The sequence below is a fragment of the Acipenser ruthenus genome, chromosome 4 (assembly GCF_902713425.1).
Source record: "Acipenser ruthenus chromosome 4, fAciRut3.2 maternal haplotype, whole genome shotgun sequence".
NCBI lineage: Eukaryota > Metazoa > Chordata > Actinopteri > Acipenseriformes > Acipenseridae > Acipenser > Acipenser ruthenus.
In genome coordinates, this window is record NC_081192.1 from 91,014,119 (window position 1) to 91,038,680 (window position 24,562).

Consider the following 24,562-nt stretch of genomic DNA (forward strand, 5'->3'; position numbering starts at 1 on the left):
GAAATTAGCAGCAATACAATAAAACATATTACAATACAAAAATACAAATACAGAAATAAATACTTTTAAAACACAGACAAGTCATACGCAATACAATAAACAATCAGTTAGTGACAATGAATACAGGTGTAATCAACTACTTAAAACAAGCACAGCCCTCAATTAAATAATAATGCAGCTTACTCTTGAATTGTACTAAAGTTATTTGGGACTGCAACTTAAGTTTAGACTGTAAGTCATTCCAAGACCATGGAGCAAAATAAGCAAATTATCTTTTAGCAACCTCAGTATGCACTATAGACTAAGACTGTAGTTACTACCAGCGACTGTAAAGTATTCAACCTTCGCAATGCCAAAGAGGTCCAGCCAACCAAACCATATAACACACAATGATGAGTACTGTAACTTGAGTTTGTAATATAGCTGAAGGCTGCATGATATGTGAAATCGATGCAAACCTATAGACTGTGTCACCATAATCAATTTGTGGTAGAAATGTACAAGCAATTACCTTTTTTTTGTAACTACAGAAAAGCAAGATTTGAGTCTATACAGAAAATGTGTAGTTATTTTTTTTTGCAATATGGTCAATATGGGCCTTGAAATCAAGATTACTGTCCAGCCAAATACCCAGATACTTATATAGTTGTCAGCTAACTCAATGACTTTGTTATCTAACAAACGTCATAACCAGAGCTGACATTCTACCAAGGTCAAACTGAGGTTTCAAGCTATAGCTGCATTATTTATACGACTGCTTGGTATTTACTATTCAACCTCCAAATCTATGTTGCACAGCAGACCAATAGATAAAATTAAGGAGTCTTGTGTACTTTACCAGAATTTTTACATGAGCATCAGCACTGATGATGCAAAAAAACAACCGAGGACACAACCTCTGTGTTCTCATAGCTAGTTACAACCATGTATCTAACTTAACAAAAGTTAAATCAACAGCAGCCATCAACTGGTGGCATGAAATGAACAGACATGCATTTTATATTAAAGTAAGCAGAGTTTGAGATAGTTAATATGTTACAATGTTAAAATAGATCCAGACCACTAGAGAAAGCTACCACGCTGTATAGCCTATTGTATAAACTCAATATGTGGAGAATGGTAGAGATAGATTGCAATACAGTCTTTTTTTTTTCTTTTACTAGGCTCTCACAGTACTCTTGTTCCCTAACTGGCAGATAATGACCTAGGAGTTATTGAGCGCCACCACTGCATTCCGTTGTCTGCCTGTTAAGGACCTCCACATCGGTCTTTAACACTTAAATATATGGATTTACCAGTGTGTGTGTATCTTTATAACTGCTGTGGAAATGTAGTATTATTACCTTTAAGTCAAACACAATGGTTCAGAAACAAATGTGAGGACCGTGCACACACATTAAACTCCAAATAAAGACCCATAATAAATACCAGCATTAGTTAGTGGATTTAAAAATCAATTTTGCTTCCATTTTGAAAGGGTCTGAATTATAATCAAATTAATCTGTCAGCATTTGTGACCTGTATAATCACTTCCATCATTCAAATTCAAGTACAATATATGTTTACCTAAATGATAATCACTAACAGTCTCTGGTGTCATTAGGTTTTCGGTAAGATATAATGAGGAAGGATGGTGTAATTAAGGGTTTGTCATTTGTTTTCTGTAAATTTTAAGGATTAATAGTCAAGGTTCAGGAAATTAATTTAGAAACTGAAATTACTACTAGAAACAAAAAATAGTGCAGCCTCATGTTAGCTAGGTTTTAATGAAAATGTTCTAAAACAGTTGACCTTTCAAATAAATACTTTACTTAATCAACAATAAAAAATAAAAATTCACCCTTTGACTTCTTCACTTGTACCAGTATAGCACTCAATTGCTGACAGACTGACACTCCTGTGGGGTTTATAGAACTCAAAATTATGACAATAATTGCATCTTTCAGGGCTTACTTTTAATATCTTCTTAGCTAATAGAGAAAATTACTCTTCAGGAATTCAAGCCTCTTTATTTATGTGTTTCTTTTTTTATAATTTTTAAGATAAAGACAATCTAGTGGTTTAGACCCATATTATTTGCAAAGCCTTAACATGTCTACCATGAGCACACACTACTTGGTTTAAATGAAGTCTAAATTGTGAGGACTGTGAGTCACTTTTTGTTGTTTTTCACTGTAATTATACAACACAGTTAAACTAATTAGCATATTTTAAAAGGCTTTTCTTTAGGCTAAAGGATGATTGAAATTCATGTTGAGAATGTGATGTCAGTAAATGTTTTCTACGGGCCTATGCATGAGGAGTCCAAACATATAATGTTGCAATGCAATTTCCTTATACTGATACATCTGATCTAACGTATATGCATGTGTATGGTACAAATACAACATTAAGGAATACATTGACAGCTAGATTATTTACAATGAATGTTATAGATTTTAGCTCAACCCCCCCCCCCCCCCCTCCGTCCCTCCCCCAGAATGTCACTTTGCAATTTAGATAAAGTTTTTATAGTTAATTACTGCACATACTTCTGGTTAAATGTACTGCACTGTAAGTGCCTTCTTAATGGATTCTAATCTAAACACTTCTAAATCCATTTGAAAATCCATCACCATCACAATTACTAATATTTCAATACAAATACCTTTTCACTTTTTCTGTTAGGGAATGCGCAGATGTTTGTACTTTTAAAACAGACTATAAAATATGTGGGTAAATCTAGTAATATTGCTTACATATGGCCAGTATAAGTAAACATGTAGTTATTTTGTAGTTAGTTATTTTATCAATTATATTTTTTGTGCAGTTACAAAGGGGTCTCTGGTGTGAGCTATTGACACACTACTACAAAATATGGTTTTGTTTTAGTCCAGATGTAACTTATTCAGAAGCTAAACAACCTCCATGGTTAAGATCCTTTACATTGGCTGTGAGGTGAACTCGCTGTGAAGAAAAATGGCAGCACATTTAGCTGTATTTAAAGCCACTGTAAAGACTTCACGTGGTACACTTTTTTATTTGATGATTCAACAGAGCAATTTTAATTGAGGCCTTTACAATTTTTCATGAAAATAAATTTAAAAAAATAAACAGGAGTATGTTAAATCAGATTGTAATTCATTGGCATTAAAGCTCAGTGGACTAAAACATCGCCATATGTGCATTTTCTTTCCAAAGTAAGGTTTCACTGCACTTTCTTCAAATTGCCTCGAGACCTACTTTTAAATACAGATGGCAACTTGTTGCCGGTCAGTAAACATTAGATTTGTCATACATATGCCATAAGCTCCTTAAAAAAATATTTTGTATATTGCAACAATTCTAATAAAAAAGGTGTATAAAGTATATTCAAAGCTGTCTGTACAGCAGATGCTATTTACATAATATGAATCATAACAGATAATTAGAAAGAAAAACTGTCAACTAGACACAACAACTTATGTGACTCATAAATGTCCAAAATGTTCCAATCTTTTACTCTATAGAAATCTGTTTACTTAGTAATATTATTATGTTGATGTTTTAGGATTGGATGGAAAGTTCCACTCAACAATCGGACTAGACTTCAAAGTAATATAAACAAGTGTGTTTTAGTTAATATTCATAATATATAGGCTATCCTCTATAGCATAAGAATACTAACTAAAACAAATTTTACAATGAAGATGTTGATACATGTTACTAGCCTCTACTACGAGTATCACTGCATATATTACATTTCAGTATGTTATAGTTATGGATAAGGGTGTGAGAACTTATTGTGTGAGGGATTATTGAATGATTGCTCTCTCATTAGGATTGTTGAATAATTGCTCTCTTATCAGATCACTTCCTCGTATGTTATATAAATCTCAGGTAAACCCACCTGGGTGTTGCTGACGCAATCCCTGTTGTAATCCTAAAACTGTGCAGCCGGTTAAAAAAACAGACACCACTTGTTGTTTTTATGTCTGCAGTCCATGCTTCCCCATGCATCGCCAGGCTTTTGCTTAAAGTGTTATATTTTTCTGTGCTTTGGCTGTGAGAAATTTGTGAGAATAATTTCTTTTGATTAGTTTGTTTCTATTTAGGGGAAATTTGTTTTTCTGCTACACCTTGCTGCTTTGGTCAGTGATACCCTCGGCTGGGAGTGTGGGAGTGGGTTTTTTTTCTTCCAGTTATTGTAAATTTAAAGTTAGATAATGGCGTTAGATATTTTGTTTTTATTTTTTTTCTGGTTCAGCATCGTAATCTAGTGGACGTTTCAGAAAACTCTCATTTATACATCAGGGGTACCTGTGACTAGATGAGTTAGATAAACGGGTGCTGACTGTATGCACATTTAAAATTGAGAATGTTTGCAAATCCTTATAATCCTGTAGAGATATAGGGCTTTCTCTTCAACTGCCTGGTTCCCTTTCCTGGACCCTGCTGATTCTCACTTGCATTGTTAGACTGAATAACACAGACTTAACTGATACAGAACTGACTAGATGATCCACTCTGCAAACGCATACAGTATGGCACAGGTTGTTTACAGTAAGTACCCTTTGGCGAAATTCCCCAGAAATATGTAGAAGACATACAGGTGCATAAGATTATGTAACAATGTCTTGGTTTACATAGAAAAAATAAAAATAGGCCTCAACATTAACGATTTACCTCCCTTTTTAGTTGTACCATATTTGGTTTGTGCACTTCCTATAGCGAGAGGAATGTGTGTGGTGTGTGTATCAGGCATTCTTTTCTGATTCCCTACGGTTGATGGATTGTGTCCCATCGGTGAGATGAAAAAGCTATATAGCTTTTTACCTTTCAATACATATACCTAGACAAAATACTACCTCTATTACACCAGAGTAGTGGAATTTTCTAATTTTTCAGCAATAACAACAGGCCACATCAAGTGTGAGTTGAGGCTCTGAGTAGATACACTGCTGTTATATAAAAACATGTTGTTCTTTCTTTTTTAAGGCCCACTCCTGGCTTTTAATAAAATTGTGATGTTTGTTTATATCCAAACTGTATCATGTGTTTGTACCGTCACCTACAGTACACCTGATCTGTTGCTCACCTCTTTCTATCATCAATTGCTATTGTATTTATCAACAGTAATAAGAGGATCAACAAATCACCCAATAAATACTTCCACTATAACCCACATTTTAAAAACAAATATGGGATATAGGTAGAAAGATTGAGTGAGCTTCCACTGCTGTCTTAAAAATGTGTTGCATAAGTGGAATTCGTGTCCTACAGTGCTGTCACAAACACAACTGCTATGGGCTGCTCACCCTGAAGTTATCTCTGCATGCAACAGTGTGAAGTGCTTAAGCTGAGTGAGTGAAAGAAGAGGAATAGAACTGTTCACTGTAAAAAAGCAAATTACACTAAGCAGGAGCCAATGTTTCAGAGTAGTCTAAAACTCCTTTGGGCTCTGCTTCAATTAATTCACCTTTTTTTATCATAAGGCCCAAGCAAGGCCTGGTGGGCTATTCATTCTTAGAGCTCTGCTATTAAAAAGAAGCTGTCCTTGAAGGTGTCTATGCCTTTTTCTAGTTTAACATGTTTCCATGGAAACCAAAGCAAGGTAGCACCTAACAGTGCACTTTTCAAGGGCTAAACTACATATGGGTGTGCAGCACTTAATTGTGTTCTTTGTCTTGTGGCAAGTTAATATATTGATTTTCAACAGACAAAGGGTGGGATTTACTAAAAACATAGCTTGCACTAGGAAGTCAAAAATTGTAATAAATAAAAAATAATAAACAATAGAAATCACTATTGTTAATTATCCACTATAACTATACTTGCAATAAAACAGGCACTATGGGCTGTTATTTACCAAAGCACCTCTTTCTTTTTATTGAATACTGCCTGTCAGTTATTTGACTGGCTTCACTCAGCGAATATGACAAATATTGCTAAAGTAGTTGTTTTAAGTGCTATACCATTAGCATGTAGAATTGGAAGATTTGAGACTATTTTACTGTAAAAAAAATACATGCAGCAAATGGAACAAACTTAAAATACTGGACTGTACAGTTTGATACCAGAAACTTGGCATGCACGCTAAAACTGAAGACATAAAAAATAGGGATGATACTTTCTTTACATGATACAGCATATCATAATAGAGGTGTGTATTGTTTGCATCATGATACAAGACCAAAAGCACAACATAGCTCACTGTAGTTCACCGAGAGGTTTTGAATGAAGAATACATTTTTTATAGTTGGTATGAATACATACTCTCCCCCAACTCATTTAAACAAAATAGTCTGCCATTAAATGATCATCGGATCTTATTTTGCATCATACAAGTAGCCCATCTGGACCATCACATGTATCAAGATACATACTCTATTGTGACCTTCGTATCCAGGGTCACGGGAACTAGGGGTGCTCCTGGCTTGAAGTACAGCTGCTGGTCACAAGCAGCTCATCACAAATGCTAACTGGGGGTGCTGCTATGTGGAGCAATACTAAAAACACGCAAGCACAGTGACATTGTGGATGTGGCAGATGTCCATTCCTTCATGAAAAGAGTCATCAACATGACACCGGAGAGCTCTTCAACCTCTTTTTACAAATAAACATTTCTAAATTGCAGTATTTAAGTGGATCGTAACAGTATATGCTACTTTTCGATTTCTTTGAGATAAACGTTTTAGCATGTTGTAAATATTATAGCAAGGACTATTTTTTTTATATATATATAAATTTAGTCGTTGCCAATTATTTTTATTATTTTCTCCCAATTTGGAATCAGCAATTATTTTATTATGCTCAGCTCACCGCTACCACCCCTGCGCTGACTCGGGAGGGCGAAGACGAACACACGCTGTCCTCCGAAGCGTGTGCCGTCAGCCGACCGCTTTTTTTCACACTGCGGACTCACCATGCAGCCACCCAAGAACTACAGCGTCGGAGGACAACGCAGCTCTCAGGCAGCTTACAGGCAAGCCCGCAGGCGCCCGGCCAGACTACTGGGGTCGCTGGTGCGCGGTGAGCCAAGGACACCCTGGCCGACCTAGCCCTCCCTCCCCCCGGGCAGCACTCGGCCAATTGAGCACCGCCCCCTGTAAGCTCCTGTCCTCGGTCGGCAAAGGAATAGCCTGGACTCGAACTCGCGACGTCCAGACTATAGAGAGCATCCTGCACTCCACGTGGAGCACCTTTACTGGATGCGCCACTCGGGATCCCCCTAGGACTATTTTTTTTACTTAAATAGATAAACAGGTGTTGATGCTGGCTTAGTTTTATTAACATAATAACAACCGAATGCATGGCTTCCATCTTATATACAGGGGTTAGACAGTTTTGTTCAATGGCTTTCGGCACCTCCACTATAAAGATTGTTCCAGCGCCGCTGTTCGTATTGCGCTACGTATCATATCATGACATTAGTGACATTTGTTTACTCTTTTAGTTTTCATTTAAAAATATAGAGCGCACATACAAGCCTCACTTGCAGACTGAAATAAATGAAAGAATTACAGTTTATATGTGTCCATGTGCTGCCTTAACAAGAGAAACACACCAATACACCAAAGGAAACTCGGAAATGAACTAGAAAAATATCAGAAGAAACCACTGCGAGACCCCGAGGGGCAGTTACTTACTGCAACTAAGGAAACAACAGCATGTTGCCCCCTGCAATTTGTGTTAAAAAAAGAAACAGCAACATCTTATCCCCTGATTTGTGAATAACATTTTAAAAAGAACAAGGTAATTAGGGGCTTCAATTCAACAAGAAGAGTTACAACTACTCCTCAAGAGATTTGTTTTAGAAGTTGCAATATGAGTGATAAAAAGTAACAATAACATTCTCAGCTGGGTAGACTTTATGGTTCTTTATTCTACAGAGCACCATTTAAAAAAAAAAAGAGTAAACACTTCTATGAGTCCATTGTAAAGAAAGGCCATGCTGTGAATTGTATTGACACGATCCCACATTCCTTGTGAGACACCAATTACTCAGCCAGACCTGTCTGTTGTAGACACAGCAATGATTTAATATACTCGACAATGCATGTATTTTGTTTTGGACAAATGTTTTTAAAGCTCAGTACTGTGAACCACTGCTTTTCCAATGAATCATTAAAACAGTGATAACAAACTTTATGTCATTTTAAGGCTAATGGAAATGTCTGCTTTTTGAAGATGTCGGTATCTATCAAAAAAGATGGGCAAATGGGGTTCCCGAGTGGCGCATCCGGCAAAGGCCCTCCGCCTGGGCACAACTTGATTTTGCTATGTGGCTGTTGTTTCTGGTCCAACATTGTAAAGTTGGTCCTGGATGAACATAACCAATCATCATTCCGTTTACTGAGAACTTGGTTATGTGATGTCACGCAATAATCCCTGCCCCTTTAAGGTTCGAAAAATTAAAAAGCGCGGCAGAGAGAACGCCATTAGAGTTCGGCATTCACATCCGATTAGTTAGTATAATGTTGTGTTCTCAGCCTGGAGTTAAAATAAAAACTGTTTAAAAAGGCTGCCACGGAGGAGAATAACGCTGGAGTTTTTGGACAGGAGGTAACAAAATCTCTTTTATTTAGGGTAGCTTAGTTGTGAAGTGTTTAAAAAAAAAAGCCATCCCTAACTGGAATTATAATAAAGACTTTCACATGTGCAAATCTTAACCGTTTATTCCAAACAGCTTTAGTGCACAAAAGTACCTAAACAAGTAAGCAATAAATACATTACGTAATTAAGAATTAAAACAAAAAAATACTGTCTTCCTATTAAAAAATAATGGCTTCCGTTTCCGTCGCTTCCTTTTTACATCACACCTGAAGGAAACCTGCGCTTACGCATTGAAGAAAAAAGAAAGACTTAATTTCCTGATGTACCTCCCTTTCACAGCTGCCCGGTTCAGCTCAATTAATTTATAAGTTGTTCTTTAATTACAGATGTCCTGTTCAACACACACAATAAAATATGAACAAATAAAACAGTGTAAGCACTTTCAAACAGACATCTTATTCGCCATTCTTTTTATAAATAAATAAATAAATAAATACACACATACATACATACATACATACATACATACATACCTACATAGTTTCTACATGTTTTACACGTCTCCTAATAAATATTAGCCAACGCCATTCTTTTTATAAAAAAAATAAATACATAAATAAATAATTCAAAAACGATTGAGTGTGAACAGCCAATCAGCTTCCAGATCTAGCGGGCTTCCATTTTGCATAGATGCCTGCTGGAACGTTGAAATGCTTAACTGTGAATTAAATTTTAAATTTAATGCACATAAATACCATCTTTTTCCCAAATCTAATCTACAACTAATCTGAAAACATAAAAACTGCCAACCCTGTTTCAGTTCTTTCCGCACCAGCCAATCCACTCCCTGTCAGCTTGAATGCCCCGCCTCCAATATGTTTCGAATCTGACCCTATACAGTTAATTTATCTGACAATGTCCAGATAAATTATAATAAGAAAGAGTAAGACCCCAATAAATAAATATGTTAGCCAAATAATAATAATACAAACCGTTTTCTCTACGCGTATGTCGTTTTTCCATTCTAATTATGTTAGGGACTATTTTCTTCAGCGGAAGGTTACCCGGCGAAATATCAGAAGTTCTAGGTAAATATAGGTTTTAAAGTTTTTTTAAAGAGAAAATAAATAAATAAATCATTTTCTAACAGTGACAGAGCCCTCTCGATGCGTGCTCTACCGTGTGGTAGATGACCTTGACTTTCGTTAGCGCCCTCGCCTACGGCATAACGCATAACTCCAGTCTCAGCCATCTACCACGCAGTAGAGCCGACATTGACGGGCTCTATCGCTTAAATAGTAGCTACGTTTTACACATCTCCCAATAAATATTAGCCGACATTTCATTAAAGGAACAATGCAACGGAAACAGAAACCATACTGAAAGTTTTGTACGCTGGGAACTATTGTATCTGACACTGGTTCGAATCCAGACTATGCCGCTGTCTACCATAGACAGGAGTTCCCAGGGGTCTGCGCAACTTTGGCCAAGCGCTGCCTGGGCATAGTAGGGGTTAGGTCGGTTGGGGAGTCCTTGGCTCACCGCACACCAGTGACCCCTATGGCTGACTGTCCTGTACGCAATTCAGAGCTGCGTGACTGATGGCACTCGTTTCGGGGGAGTGCTCGTCTTCGTCTCTCCCGAGTTAGTTCAGGGGTTGCAGCGGTGAACCAGATTGAATAGTAATTGGACATTCCAAAAAATGGGAGAAAATTAGAAAATGAATAAAAATAATTGTTTAAAAAAAAAAAAAAGATGGGTGAGGTAAATTCTAACAGAAACCTCCCTTAATTAAAGTGACAATATCAACAATGTATTTATTTAATATTGCATTTTTTTTTTTTTTTTTTTTTTTATACCATTATGTTACACATACACGTTTTATGCATGCAAAATAGGTCGGCAAGCACTCTAAAAATAAATCCTGATTGGCTAACTTGCTGATATCTGGTATATAGAAATCCCTTCTCCGTTCACACCTATATTACTTATTTTTGGTTTGTGTCAAGTGTCAACCATGTTTGGTTAATTAAACATACAAGCTCCCAACAACAAACACATTTTCCACCCCCTCCCCCTCTTTTTTTTGCACAATTAACAAAATGGTGTCTTTGTTCAGGTTAGATCTGGTTACCTGCTTTTTAGAGATGTACAGTACATCAGAGCTCGGTCCCTTTTTAAGCCTGCTCAGTCTTAGCATTCTCGGAAGCGTACCAATGTTCAGTTAATCCGTCAATAAGAAAAGGTCAACTTTTTCAGCTTGTCAAGTATGAAATTGGTTAATTGGAAATTACAGCACGTTTTCTATGGAATGAAAATGCCCCCCCCCCCCGGCAATTAAACCTAATCTCTTATGTAATTTAGAACAATCATTTCTATTATATCCTTCAAAGTGAAAAACTGTCTCCTTTGACCTCATACTAGTTTTCAAATAATCTGAACTAGATGCGGTTGCCCACATTTAAATACAATTGTATGTATATCAAACATTATTTAATTCATCAACGTGTACTAAGAAAATGGTCTTTAACTGAAGTCATAAATTCAAGCTTTGTGAATAGTGCACACTATAACCAATTAGAAAATAATAATAAAAATAATAAAAGATCAGCAAAAACATATCAGTCTGGGAAATCACAGCACGATTTGTCCACCAGATGGCAGTACTAAACCACCTTATTTAATCATTGCACACAATTTTTTACTTATTTACAAAGTTGTCATTAAACGTATATATCGGTATATGAATTACATAATTCTGCAAAGCTTGATATTTTAAGCTACAGTAAAAGTCTCATGGTGAACCCTTGTTGTGTTCTCTGTTGTCCTTGCATTTTTAAACATATTGCCAACCCTTTTGAAATTTTTAATCACACATCAAAGTTCATATATCAGCTGTTACTAACTCCATGTCTTAATCATTGCATCAGGTGGCCTGGCTGCACCCTGTGAATAATAAACACGTGCATCAGTGCTTCATACCCCGTGGTACTGAGTCTGTCTCTTCCTGGATTGACGTCGCCACAAGTCATGTATAACAAAAATAAATTAACAATATGGGAAAGTGTGTAACCTTACCTTAAGATATATTTTCATAAAGTATATTATTTGTCATTCAGAGATATGGTTTCCCACTTGGCAACAGTCTTGTCAAATCCATCATCAGCATGACACTTGTGCTTATTCCCCAGGTACAGTGCCTCTCAAAAGTATTCACCCCCTTTGGACTTTTCCACATTTTATTGTGTTACAACATGGAATCAAAATGGATTTAATTAGGAGTTTTTGTCACTGATCAACACAAAAAAGTCCATAATGTCGAAGTGAAAAATAAAATCTACAAATTGTTCTAAATTAATCACAAATACAAAACAGAAAATAATTGATTGCATAAGTATTCACCCCCTTGAGTCAATATTTGGTAGAGGCACCTTTGGCAGCAATTACAGCCATGAGTCTATTTGGATAAGTCTCTGCCAGCTTTGCACATCTGGACACTCCAATTTTTGCCCATTCATCTTTGCAAAATTGCTCAAGCTCCGTCAAGTTGGATGGGGACCTTTGGTGAACAGCAATTTTCAACTCTTTCCACATATTCTCAATTGGATTGAGGTCCAGGTTTTGACTGGGCCGCTCCAGGACATTGACCTTTTTGTTTTTAAGCCACTCCAGTGTGGCTTTGGCTGTATGTTTGGGGTCATTGTCCTGCTGGAAGATAAATCTTCTCCCAAGTCCCAGGTCTCTTGCAGACTTCAGCAGGTTTTCCTCCAGGATTTCTCTGTACTTTGCTGCATCCATTTTGCCCTCTATCTTCACAAGCTTTCCAGGCCCTGACGCAGAGAAGCATCCCCATAGCATGATGCTGTCACCACCATGCTTCACGATAGGGATGGTGTTCTCAGGATGATGTGCGGTGTTAGGCTTGTGCCAAACATAGCACTTAGCATTGAGGCCAAAAAGCTCTATTTTGATCTCATCAGACCATACAAACTTCTTCCACTTGGTCTCAGAGTCTCCCACATGCCTTCTGGCAAACTCTAGCCGAGATTTGATGTGAGTTTTTTTCAACAATGGCTTTCTTTTTGCCACTCTCCCATAAAGGCCAGTTTTGTGAAGCACCCGGACTATTGTTGCCGTATGCACAGTGTCTCCCAGCTCAGCCGTGGAAGATTGTAACTCCTTTAGAGTTGCCATAGGTCTCTTGGTGGCCTCCCTGACTAGTGCCCTTCTCGCCCGGATACTCGGATGTAGTTTTTGAGGATGGCCTGTTCTAGACAGATTCACAGTTGTGCCATATTCTCTCCATTTCTTAATAATGGACTTTACTGTGCTCCGGGGGATATTCAATGCCTTGGAAATGTTCTTATATCCTACCCCTGATTGGTGCTTTTGAAGAACCTTATTCCAGATTTGCTTTGAATGTTCCTTCGTCTTCATGATGTAGTTTTTGTTAGGAAATGTACTAACCAACTGTGGGACCTGTGAATACTTATGCAATCAGTTATTTTCTGTTTTATATTTGTAATTCATTTAGAACAATTTGTAGATTGTATTTTTCACTTTGACATTATGGACTTTTTTGTGTGATCAGTGGCAAAACTCCTAATTAAATCAATTTTGATTCCATGTTGTAACACAATTAAATGTGGAAAAGTCCAAGGGGGATGAATACTTTTGAGAGCCACTGTATTTGAATCATCTGCTAGCAATAACCCTAATACAGAAGTGCATTTAAATTCTGTCAAAATACAAGTAGTGGTGGACAACTTTTAGAAAGGTCATATTATGCTTTAGGACTTGCTGCATTGCCTGGTAGCTCTTACACGTGCAGATATGTGCCACTTTTCAAACTTAGGATTTCCCTAATGTAAGATTTAAAGGTCTCATGGATAAAGGTACTTATTTTGACATCCACTTTCCATTATTCCCAGAGGTCTGTAGTGCACCACAGAATGTGAACACTAATAACCATGTTATCAAAGCAAACACTGTAAGTGCATTGCTATTGTGGGTAAAAGGTTTTGGGTTGTCATTGAGATATCTTATGCGTATGTTAACACATTCATATATACTGCAGTGCGGTATGTCTGCCTTGTCCAATGTGCTAAGCTGAGTGTAAAATAACTTATTAGTACTGGTAGTTAATGTTTTAAGTAATTCATCAAGTCTTTTAAAAATGACTCTTGTATTTTATTGAGCTGAAGCCGTACAGTTGAACAATATGAAGAAACTGTAGCGTTTTGCTACTACACTGCCCGGTGTGTTTGTGTGTGAGTTGTTCATGATTCCACAAACAACTTACCAGAAGAACAATGCCTCTTATGTAAGAAAAAAATCTTTCAAAAGGTTTCTTCATTTTAAATGACATTTTAAATACACGGTGCAAAAGTCTTAGACCTGTTACATTTTTCTACTCTGATGCATTATGAGCATCAACAATTTACTCAAAGCCTCCACTAGTGTTTTCTACTATTATAACAACCTTGACTTGCATAAAGAAGGAAACACATTGTGTGAAATAGCTCGCATCACTTGATTTTCAAGGTGTGGTATCCAAAGCATAATCAACAAGTACAGAGAAACATCATCTATAATTGACAAACCCAGGACTGGAAAACCCAAAAAGCTGTCTAACAAGGATGAGCAATACTTGAAGATAATATCCTTAAGGAATAGAAAGAAGACAAGCGTTGAATTGACAACAGAACTGGCAGAAGGCACAGGTGTCTAAGACTATTGCACAACAGTGTTATATATATATATATATATATATATATATATATATATATATATATATATATATATAGCAGAAAGCCTGCAACTTCCATAGAACCTTGTGTTACTTGACTCAACCAACCACCCTCACAGTCAAACAGGTACATCCCCAATTCAAATCAATTAATACACACATATAAAACATATTAAACAATTAGTGAAACACCCTTCTGCACTTAATGGTAGACTACATTAATAGATAGTGTTTACACTGCAAAGTAGATTTAATCAAATAAAAAATAAAATATTCAAATGCAAAAACAGTTATTACTAAAATATATAAAGAATATTTGTTTTGATCTCAAGTGCCACACATTATAATAAAAAAAATTAAACAATGGGGATATTTAAAACAGTGAACAAGTCAATTACTTTAAGATTACATTGTTACAATGCTAAGAACAGTTCAGCCTAGGTTAACAAAGATTACTGACACTGGAAATACTGTCCTGTATGGTAATATCTCTTGGAAATATTGTCATTCCCCAGGATGTCTTGTACGTGTGTTGTGGAAATGTTCTACAGTCAGTCGGGTCTCCCATATGTATTAATGCTATATTTATAATCTCAAGGAGGCCAAAAAGAGTCAACTGGGACTGACATGCTTTCTCTAATTCGTTTTGTAGGTTGGTACAAAGAGCCTTGCATATTGTGGATTTATGATAAAAAAAAAGACTTTATTCTGTCCTCCTAAAATAAAATAATTAATAAAAAAGATGTCTGGTATGCTGACTATAATTCCAGTTTTAACTTCAGAGTCACCTATACAACACACATTGTGTCAGAATTCAAATACTGGTAAACAAATAGTTTAGTTTAAGTTTGGAATAAATGTTTACTGTAAATGTAAAGCAGGGAAAAGTGTATATTTTAAAAATATATGGTGCCAGAAGATTAAAGGTAATTATTTAAACATGAACTGAAAGACACACAAAAGCAAGGCTGAAACTGACAAAAAATTGCAATTTTAAAAGTCCCTGTCCAGTCACCATTTTGTCATTGAATAAACAGAACAATACTGGGTGCTGTAAGCAGAGCAATTGAGCTGTGTAATTACTAAATAAAAACATCTGTGGATTCCAGACGTTTTCAGTGCATGGTTTCATTACAGAAGTACATTTTTAAAGGTGACGTGCACTCGCATGCAAAAATGATAAACATGATAAATGAAAATAAATCTCAGGTAATCAAGAAACCTGCTTGCACAAAATGGAAGAGTTTACTAATCCTCAGCAAAACACTCTCAAACTCAGCAAAATGTTTCTTGATTTAAAAATTGTGAGCAACGTTTCAGGGTCTGCCCATTCTAACCATTCCTAAATGAAACGTTAAAACATGAAGCATACTTTATGTTTAGGCTTTTCCCATAACCCCCAATAAAAGAACACAGAAGACTTTCACTTACTTTATTACTTAATTAGTGTTAATTGAAGAGGGTTTGTAACTGTACATCTGGAGTTTATAAATTTGCTTTGTGTCACAGTGCAAAACAAACAACTGGACTGTAAAGCACACACTGCGAGTCCCACACAAGGGCTAATTCAAACTGGAACTAAAAATATATAGGCCCTATATCCCAACCACAGAAAGAAACGTTTCCTCCACTATTAAAAACACATTTTCAAGCATTTCACAACATACTCCCCTGAGTAACCTCAAAATATTTTAATATGGTTAGTGATTTACATACACTCCTCCAGGCTGTCTCTGATAAAAACACTGAATTGTCATGTGTAAGTCACATAGAATCAAAAATGAAATGCCTGTGTCTAAATAACTTGTTAGAACTAGAAACACATATCAACTGAAAAGTATGACGTTGCTGGAATCACAGAAACATGGCTTAGTCCTGAAGATGGAGAAGACTTCCACATACTGGGGTATAAACTATTCTGAAAAGATATGTGAAGAAGAGTTGTAGGTCAGAAAAAAAATCGATTTATCTTAGTCAATTTGTGTAGAGCTGTTAGGTAAAAGCACTAAAGTTTTTTGTTTTTTTTTCTATTGGGGTATTATTATTATTTATTTTTTAGCAGATGCCTTTATCCAGAGTGACTTACAATTGTTACAAGATATCACATTATTTTTACATACAATTACTCATTTATACAGTTGGGTTTTTACTGGAGCAATCTAGATAAAGTACCTTGCTCAAGGGTACAGCAGCAGTGTCCCCCACCTGGGATTGAACCCATGCCCCCTCCCGTCAAGAGTCCAGAGCCCTAACCACTACTCCACACTGCTGCCCCTGCTACTCCACACTGCTGGTATGTTACAGACCCCCAGGTCAGAATAAAAATGTAAGCAAATTATATGAAGCAATTGGAAATGCATGTAGGGTCAATACTGTAATCATGGGTGATTTCAATTCTCCCAATATAAACTGAGAAAATCCAATGGGATGTGGTAACATAGAAACTGAACTGACTGATGCAGTAAATCACTGCTTCTTGACCCACTGTGTCAAAAACCCAACAAGGCACAGAGCGATTTTAGATCTGGTGTTCACAAACACCCAGGACATGTGGTGTAATATAGAAGTAGTAGAACTACTGGGGCAAGTGATCATGACATGGTTCCATCAAAATTCCAGGCAAGTGTATACCTAAAATGAAAAATACCAGGTTTAACAAACAGTAAAACTTGTGGCAAATGAATTGTAATGTTAAGAAATGTAAAGTATTCCATATTGGGCGTAAATATCCATGTTATAAGCATAAAATGAACGGGATAGAAATAGGGGACAAGGGACCCTATTTAGTAAATATGCGCGCAGCCGCTTCTGCTCAGGAACAAATGGCAGCGTTACCGAACCGCCGCAATAGCACATGAAAACGTGATTTAGAAGATGGGTCTCATGCGTGGGCTACCTCACATCAAACAGCGAATCATGCACCCAGCCAATCAAAAAGCACAGTGGGGGAGTAAGGTTACAACCAATAAGGATTCAACATTCCCTTTAAGAGCACCTGTGTATCTACGATAGCGAACGGAGGGCATTTTGAAAGCCAAAAAAAAAAAGAACAAAGGAGACAAAAGCACAAAGAAATTAAAAATGTCCAGCAGCCCAAGTGAAGTGGATGACCAAGCCTCACAAGCAAGCCTACGAAATTTAAAAGAAAGTAATCTATAAGTCTGACTTGCCTGGCATTTGCATTATTTGGAACCTCCACCACTGGGGCTTCAAGTTCAGCATCTGCTTCCCTCAAACCCTGTAATCTTTCCTCTGTAAGTTCAACATCACATTCATTATGAAGAGCTATGTTATGTAAAACACAACAAGCCAGGATGATATTGCTAACCTTCTGAGGAGTGTACTGTAGTGTTCCCCCAGAGACATCCAAACATCACATTTTGAGGATTCCAAATGTTTGCTCAATTACAGTAGGAGCACATTTAAAGGTACGGTTATACCTCTGTTCAGCAGGGGTCGTGAGGTAGTCAGTAGCCACCGCTTCATTACATACCCATTGTCCCCTATCAACCAGCCTCTCAGACCGTCATCCCGCTGAAATGCAGCTGCCACCTGTGAATTAGCGAGGATAAACGATTCATGGATGGTTTGCATACACATTTGTGATGTAGTTGTTGGCATTACACACTACGTGCATGTTGACAGAATAGGTCCCCTTACGATTTATGCAGAGGTGCCTATCCTGTGTTAGTGCGCGTAAAGCATAGCAAAGCATAATAAAGCATAGTGAAAGCAATGTAAAGAACAGTGAGGTATGGTAAAGCATATTAATAAACATTGTAAACCAGGGTAAATTATGGTTAATACATGGTATTACCATGGAAAAAGCATGGGAAAAGTGCAAAAATACCATGGTAAACTTGTATAAGGGATACCTCCCAATTACCTCCTGCTTTGTATTTTGTTGCAGCTCGTGGATGAATTCTCCTGTCCGCTTTACTAAAGCTGAAGTTACATTTCGCACTGCACATGACACGGCCGACTGGCTCATGTCTGCAGTATAACCCACAGTGGAATGATCCAGTGGCATAAAATGTTAGTGCAGCAGGTACCCTTAGTGCTACAGGTAAACAGTGTGTTCTCCGCATGTCTCCTTCCAGGCCAGCCTCAAGCAGCTGGCAGATGTCAGTGATTGTTTGTCTGTTGAGGCGAAATTGCTGCATGACAGATGACTTCTAAATATTTGGGTATGTCTCCTCCTCCTCCTCCTGTCTTTGACTGACCACATAGTAATCCAGTGCGCACGTGCCAGCACTGCCTAGACACGAAACACGCTTCCACTCACAGACTCACGCAGGGTGACACACACAAACGGTGGGGAAGACAGGAGAGCACACACACACACCATACAGCAATACATAGAAATACAACTAATTACAGGAAAAGTAATAGCCCAGGGTCCCCTTGCAAGTTCAGTGTAGCACACCAAAAGTCCCATTCTGCAGTACTGCGAGACCCGACGCTACAGTAGTCAACAGGCAACAAAGCCATGGTTACCAACAATCTAATTTAAAGAACGTTTGGTCACAGCAGAGCTATACCTTGTATAGATATAGATCTTACACAAATTTAAAAATGGTCTCAAATAAACCGTAGAAAACGCAGCATATAGTATATTACACAGACTTTTATAGCATAAATCTATGAGTAAAAATAATATGCACAGAACAAAACATTAGATAGTTGAACAGAACTTATTATTCGCAGTCTGAGCTCCCTCTCTCCTGCTTCGGGGTCAGCACAGCTGGAGAGTCACTGGAAGGTAAGGCAGATGGGCCCGCTTCGTCCTGCCGCAGAGACTTCAGACATCGGTCAGGGTATTGTGCACAATATTCATTAAGTGTTTTCATCTTGCGCCCCATTTTCAAATCAAACTTGTAACTGTCACCGTATACCTATAGCAAAAGCCTACCTACACCTTAACCTGCTAATTTCAAAGTAGCCGCTTTGAATGACAGGCGCTGTAGCTGGCAAATGAAAGTCGGTGCAGGTCATGATGATTGACAGTCATTTAAGAGAATGAGAGCATTGTAGTGCTGCTTCAGCCTTTTCTCATTCTCAAACTTTTCTTATGCTCTTATGTTCTGCCATCAGTAAGCCAAACTCTGTGTAGCTCAATCAGTAAAGCATTTGCTTGTCGTCCCCAAATGCATTAACATTGAATTCCACTGTCAGAAAGTATTGTATTAATGTAGTTGGCCTAATGCTAGCCTTCCTTTAAAATTGTATTGGTTTGGAGTTAAGAAACATAAATCAAGTTATCCCACCAAAAAGCTAAAAAAAAAAAAAAAAAGTTTAAATAATTAGGATTTAAGACTGTCAAAGAGACCAAAGACAAACAAAACACTACCTAACAGCTCTAACAAACCATACCTTGCTAGAAAACCATAGCATTAATGAACGAAGCACTATTGCTCCACTTGCCCTCAAGTCAGACCAATACAATCATACAAAGCACCACCACAGGAGTTATTGTCATTAAAAGTGTACAATGATAATTCCTACATTATCATCCAAACAATACCTGACAAAGTTATAAGTGGAGCTACAGCAGCTGTGTGAAAGGAAAACAACCATCATTATGCATAGAGCAACAGGTGCTGTCCGAAAGATATAGGCAGACTCTCAAGAGAAATGGCTTTCCAGTAATTGCTTCCTCTAGAATGAAACACCTGCCTGCAGAATCATTGGAAGTGGATTATGACCCAGGTTTATTTTCAGCCCAGAGATAATAAAAAGCATATACAAAATCAAGAATATTACAACCCCCTTACACCTGCCATGAATGTAAATTACCATTCAAAAATATACAGTACAATCATGCTATTAACAGCATAAAAAAACACACATACACAATGGAACACGGGATGCGCAAACTCAAGAGTCCTTGCGTTGTGTCTTGCCAGGGACTAAATAAAGGTTGGCAATGATTAGAAAAGAAATATAGCTCCATTTTTAACATGTATATTAATAATGAAGCCGTGTAATAGATGTATAGGACTGCGGCGTCTGTGTATCAGTTATATCGTCACTCGTAAACAGACTTTGGCTTTCAGACTCAGCCCGTTCACTTCTACTCGTGCTGACATTAAACCCACATACACAGACGTTCGCTGTCCTATAATAATCCTATAATAAAACACAATGTTAATTCATTCTTCATGTGGATACTACCAACAACTCCGCTGTATTTCCAATGCTTATGGTTGTTGAAGATAATGTTGTTTTTTTTAAAAAAAACGATCTTGTCATAACCAACATCTGCTAACCACCACTGTAATTGGAATGTAAATGGTAACTTGATGACAGAATAATATGTATTATCAATTTAAAACCTTTAGATGCCCACTGAAATAATGCATATGATTAGTAAATCAATTTCCTGTTTAGGAAAATTACAGTCCACACAGCGAAGGGAAAAAAATCACCCAGTAAGAGTATAAATAGCATAAATTAGATAGGCTGCAGTGCATTTGCATTGCTGCTGCGTGGGATCAATATACTGTAGCTCCGTGTCTTCAGTTCAAAGAAACAGCAGCAGAGTGCAGGAGCTCTGAATCTTTACGAGCAATCCAAACCTCTCATAGGGTTAAGTAGCAGATTCTTGCATTGTGCAACATACAATTAACTAGGCATATCAGATCAGACAACATTCTCATTCCTAAATACCCAGTGAAAGCCTTGGGGAACTTTAGAAGAACTTGTTTTTCAAATTAGTTCCTAGAAAAACCGGAATGTGTTTGCTGTATTGGAGGGATCTAGCAGGTTGTGTTTTGCATTCAAAATGAACTGAGTTGTTTGGATGTTGTAATCTGTATGGGGAGTTGTGGCAAAGTGGTAAGTAGTGCGCAAGTGTAGAAGTGATGCGGTGCTCAAGGAAAGACAAACAACAATGTTCCAGGTGCAATGGTGATTTATTTATAATCCAAAGTCACTTGACAACTGTAAATAATAATGATTGGAAGTACACAACGATGTGTACTGAGCAGTATAAGCCAGAGGGTTCAGTCCCAAAACAATAAACACAACACAATCACAAGTCCAGAGTGAGTGCTAACGTGCAAGTGGTGAAATACAATTTATTTAGTGAACAACCTGTTGTCCAGGTTGGTGCTGGCCTTTAGTGACAGCTCCTGTTACGTGTTAGCTGTCTAATAATAACAAACAAGAACAATTAGACATGACAAAAGAAACAAACACTGGTTATTTTATCACTCTGTGAAAGGGTGGTGGGCAATTCACTGACACACACGGGAGACAGAAGGTTTTATTTGGTACAGTCCAATGCTTTCGCACTCACAGGTGCTCAAAAGAATAATGAAAACAAAAGGCGAAAGAAAAAGGGAAAATAAAACACAGTAATAAAACTACAAAATAAAGGTCCTGCTTACGCAGTGCCCTCACTGCCGCTAAGCTGGTCAGTTCGGGTCTCTGACCTACGCTTAGCTATTCCCTATACACAGGGGTGGCCAGAGTTCCCCGTATAACTACACACGTCCCCTCAGGGACGTAATTATTTCTTGTAATTCTTGGTTTATTTTAAGGCAGGCTGGCTACCTCAGCCGTGCTTGCCTGGTCTTTGTTTACACTGGCGTCTTCCGCCAGCATCAGTGGGTATCCTCTCTCCGGCCACCCGAATGCATAACCAAGCGCAGTACTTATGGGCCGAGGAATCCCCAAGGCCCGCCTCTCAGCCACTCAGAGAGAGGGAAAGCCAACACACCCTCTTCCCCACCTCTCCGTGTCATCGCAATGACTGACAAGCGGATCTTACGAGGCTGCTGCCCTCTTCCTGCAGAACCACGCATGCACCAGACAGTCAGCACAGACCTCCCCCCGTTACACACTCCTTTAGCGGTCCGTCCATAACCAAAACAAAGGAACAGATAGCTCGGCCACTTCCCCTAAATACCTTCAGTCACACCCTCTTTCGGTGATGCGGCCAATCACGTCTTTTCCAATCTGTGACTGACACATCGTCTACTGCATTAAGGCAATAACTTCTGGTTTGGTGGCTCCGGCCCCTTCCTGGATGGCCGGCTTGAGACTGACCCTGGAATGAACTGCTAGACCATCCAGTACGAGGCACACTGTTCCTGTTACACAGCGCCCTCACAAGTCGGGAGGGAGATTGTTGACTCTGATTCATTTGCTCTCTGTCACATGCGTTTAATATGGCATACCTCAAACCCTATGGGGAGGGGTTGGAACAGGGTCATTTGCACATGTTTAGTTTTGGAATTAATTTTCTAATCCAAAAGTTTTCATGGTAGTTGTTACCATGGACTCACATGCATTATGTGGTCCAGATAAACTGGAACATTTTAAAATATGTATCTGTTTCATATCATAATAAATCATATTAAAATATACTGTAACACACAGTCTTGAATCTTTCCTTTAATTGTGAAAGCAAAGTATGAAAGGGAAATTAAAAACCAGCAGATCTGATATTTTCAGCATTTACATTTTGAATCAGAGAAAAGGTGGAGTTTTCTTCTTTAAACTGAACAACCAAAATACCCTCTTTCCCTCCCAAACATGGTACCCTACAACCGGCCCTGCCACTAACACAGTGCTACAATAGAACAAAGAATCCTGCTTTCAAAAAGGACATATCATGTTACTGTTTGTTTGTTGCCCATTTTCCTTGATTGCTCAATTTCATACTAAAGGTGCTTGATTTGCAGATGTATGTTGTTCTATAAGCCTTTTCTAAATCCTGCCCTTAATGTCCTTATGACTTAAAGCATAAAGTAAACATATTATTAGCTTTTGTCAAAGTTATCTGCACAGCACAGCTTAGACCAAGGCTGGGGTTGTATAGGAAGTGTAAAGGGTACATAGTTTCAAATTTAATTTGTGTTTTTTTATATTTCCCTAACTATTTGATGATGTTTGCAATAAATCTGAGTGGTTGTGGTTTTGGTTGCTTTGCATCTGCCTTTATCTGACTTTGAACTTGCACTGACAAAGTCTGGAGAATCCTATGAACAGCCTTCCATTCAACAAAGCATGTTGATGTGATCTTTCAACTCTGCCAGACCCACCTAATCTATAAGGATGGAATAAGAAAGACTGTTCAGTGTGCCAGCACTTCTCCAGTGATTCAGAGAAGCTCAAGGCTAGGTAAAAGCTGATTTAGAGCAAAAAAGATCAAGTCAATATGGAGCAACAGAACCACTCAGAACACAGTAAAAGCAATGGAAATGCAAAGAAGCCGTGATAATGGCATGCCAAGCTGCTTACTCTTGAACAGTCATATTCCCAGTCATATTCCCGGTTATATTCACTAAGCATTTGCTATTTTTTGTAAAAGCTAAAGCTTTTTTTTCTTCTTTTGATATGTTCCGCTAGCTTGCATGGCAATAATGATCAACTACACATGAATGCTGCAAAACAAAAATGATATGCACAAGCAGATCAGTGCCACATTACACAAGGGAAGTACTTATCGGATCCATGCTTTGCATGACGCCGCTGCACCTACACAGACAACAATGACAGCAGCTCATCTCTGGCCAGCTGCAAAGCACTAAGTATGTAATTAGAGCTCAGCCAAGTAAGCCATATTTATCTCTCTTTTTTAAAAAAAAAAAAGCCCACATGCACTTGTCTGTAATTGCACCCTCACTGATCAAGCTGGAAATGAAAGAGGCTATTGAGGCAACATGCACACAGAAAACTCTATTTCCTTTGAGAATAAGACACACTAAACAATGTATGAACTGTACTAATTTGACAGCGTGTGTTCAAAAAGCAATTAATTATACTGTTGTAAGGAAGGATAATTACTTATCAGGATGCATCAGGAGTCTTGGTTCATTATTACTTTCAACAGGAAACACATCATCAAGATTGTCTAAAGAACATGTTTACTTCCTCAGTGATTGTAGTCAGGCTATATTAATGCAGTGTGGCATGCAATTCGGGATGGATAAAAATATGTTTCTCAAATATCTGAAGAACGACGTGAATGAAAGAACTGGTATAATTGGTAGCTTTTCCACTTAAGCAAAACATTCTTCTTGAATACCTTTATTGAATTACAGCATGTAATTAGCATTGTAGAGGTTGAGCAATCACAGCATATTTGTAGGTTTAAAGGTACAATGGAAAGGGTTTAAAACAATGGCTATTGTTTTACGCACATATCAATCATGTTATTTGGTTTCCAGTTCTTGTCTTATTTATTTTTTTCAACACATCATTAAGAGTTAGTTTGATAGCCAAAAGCCTTGCTGCTGAAGGCCATTTCTACCGGTAGTTCAATATCCCACAAGGGTTTTTTGCCTCATC

At 37.8% G+C, this 24,562-nt stretch overlaps 1 protein-coding gene across 3 annotated transcripts in view; it reads right to left on the minus strand.

Moving 5' to 3' along the window:
- The window catches only part of LOC117400629 (dual specificity calcium/calmodulin-dependent 3',5'-cyclic nucleotide phosphodiesterase 1C-like), a 185,425-nt gene that overhangs the window by 155,920 nt on the left and 4,943 nt on the right, over positions 1 to 24,562 (minus strand). The window lies entirely within an intron of this gene.